We start from the raw sequence: 2500 nt of genomic DNA on the forward strand, positions 1-2500 counted from the left end.
TAATACGACTTACCTCCACATCACCCTCTCTCTCTCTCTCTCTCTCTCTCTCTCTCTCTCTCTCTCTCTCTCTCTCTCTCTCTCTCTCTCTATATATATATATATATATATATATATATATATATATATATATATATATATATATATATGTGTGTGTGTGTGTGTGTGTGTGTATATATATATATATATATATATATATATATATATATATATATATATATATGTGTGTGTGTGTGTGTGTGTGTGTGTGTGTGTGTGTGTGTGTATGTGTGTGTTATTATTCTTGAGTTAGTTTTTAAGTATGATGAATCTTTTTTGTTGTTTTTAATTCTTATCCTGTTTGAAGACAATTGAGGGAAATCCCAGACCAGTACGTCCTAGACTTCGCCACAGTCTTTTACTATATTGCAATATTCATCGTCTGTATGCTAATACTGTATTCAAAACTTTACAAATGTGTCCAGACACTATGCTATTATCTTATGCTCAGAGACTTTGGTTTCTAATACGAGGCTCCTTATAACTGGTTTTAAGAAGCCAATAATCTTGAAATGGGATGCCAGTCCTAGCAAGGGGAATGCATTATAGCCTATATTAGGATTGAGAACCCTGCTTCTCATAAGTCCTACTATTAATGGGGATGTCATGAGATTTGGGTAATGAAAGTTTGTGGTAGGCATAATAATTTTCTATTAGTGTTCGATCTACCGGAATCCAGACATGGTTGATTCTATCTTTGATTGTCTACTTGCCATTATGGCTAAGATACAAAATGATAGAAAGACCTCTTTTTGATTTTGTTAGTGATTTCAATGCTCAGAATAGGTAGTGGTTATATTTTTTTCCTCTTACTGATCACCATGGCTTAAGAGCTTTGCACTTGCCTCTGAATAAGGCTTTGAGCTAATCATAAATGAAGCTACTCACAGGCCTGGTAACTGCTTGGACCTGGTATAGACTGATTCCCTTGGCACTATAACAAGGAGGATTTGTCCTCCAGTTAGGACATTTGATCATTAGCAGTGGAGACTGAGCAGCTTGCCCGTCATATATCATAATCATGTAAGATTTATATTAAATTTAGAGCAGACTGGAATGGTATTTTGAGTGATCTTTTGTGCTTGAATTGGTCACAATTGTATAATAGTGTTGATCTTGTTGTTCCTTTGAATGAGAATGCAGTCAACAAAATTGAGAGGCAAAGGCTATCCCTTCTCGTATGCTAAGGTGCCGAGTGAAAGACAAACCGTGGTTCATTAATGGTTTTAGACGTGCTTATTTGGAGAAGCAGGAGGCCTATCATCTTTGGAAGGGTAACATAAGAGTTTAATTAGAACAACTAAACTCAGCTAAGAGATTTTGCTCAGAGTTTATGCTTCAACTGAAAAGGAATACAACTTAACCATAATAGAAACCCTTTCTGGTATAACCCAGAAACATAAGTGGTGGGCTACCCTTAAATCTTTATTCTCGGGTGTAGATGTATTAGTTCCTCCTTTACTATAATAAGATGGCTCTGTCACTCCCTGTCCAAAAGAAAAAGCAACCATTTTGGCTGATGTGTTTGACAGTAAGCAGAGTAATGAGAAGCTTGATCTTCCTCATTCCTGTTTTCCTGAGGCTAAACTAAATAGTTTAGCTTTTCAGTCTCATGAAAATTAAAGCTTTCTTGATGGATCTCGATGCTTATGGAGATGTAGACACAAATTTCTTAGCTTCTAAGTTATCAGTTATTTTGCGCAAGTTAGCAAGAAGAGGTTCTTTTAGCACCTGTTAGAGAATTGGTAATGTTACTCCATTATGTAATTGTATGGTAGTGCAAGTGCTGCTGATTACTGCCTAATTTCCATAACACCCATATTATCTAAAGTTTTTGGATGACTTTTGAAAAAAACGTCTAAAAGGGTTTGCAATTTGGCTTTCGTAAAGACCTTGGAGCATGGGATGCCTTTCTTACAATTTCCAATGCTGTACAAAAGTCCCTTGATTGTGGTCAGGAAGTTCGTATGATTGATATTGATTTTAGTGCAGCCTTTGACAGTGTTAACCATAAGGTCCTTGTTTTTAAACTCAAACAGTTGGGGGTAGATGGATCTATTCTAAGCATCATTATCAAATTTTTAAATTGTAGATCGCAAAGAGTTGTTGTTGACGGACACTATCATGATCAAAGGAATGTGATATCTGGTGTTCCTCAGGGTAGCGTTCTTGGCCCATAACTAATCATACTATGTACAAATGACATGTGGTTTGGCCTAGAAAACAAGCTCGTTGCATATGCAGATGATACTACTCTTTTTGCTTCAATTCCATCTCCTTAATGTAAATCTGGGGTTGCTGAATCCCTCAGTAGAGATAGAGCTAAAATGATTGCTTGGTTAAAATTGTGGGGCATGAAGTGGAAGCCTAACAAAACTCTAAGTATGATTGTAAGTAGGTCGAAGACAGTGGCTCCTCAACATCCGGATCTCAGCATTGATAAGTTTTTTTTTTTTTTTTT

Source organism: Palaemon carinicauda, chromosome 16, assembly GCF_036898095.1.
Source record: "Palaemon carinicauda isolate YSFRI2023 chromosome 16, ASM3689809v2, whole genome shotgun sequence".
NCBI classification, from domain to species: domain Eukaryota; kingdom Metazoa; phylum Arthropoda; class Malacostraca; order Decapoda; family Palaemonidae; genus Palaemon; species Palaemon carinicauda.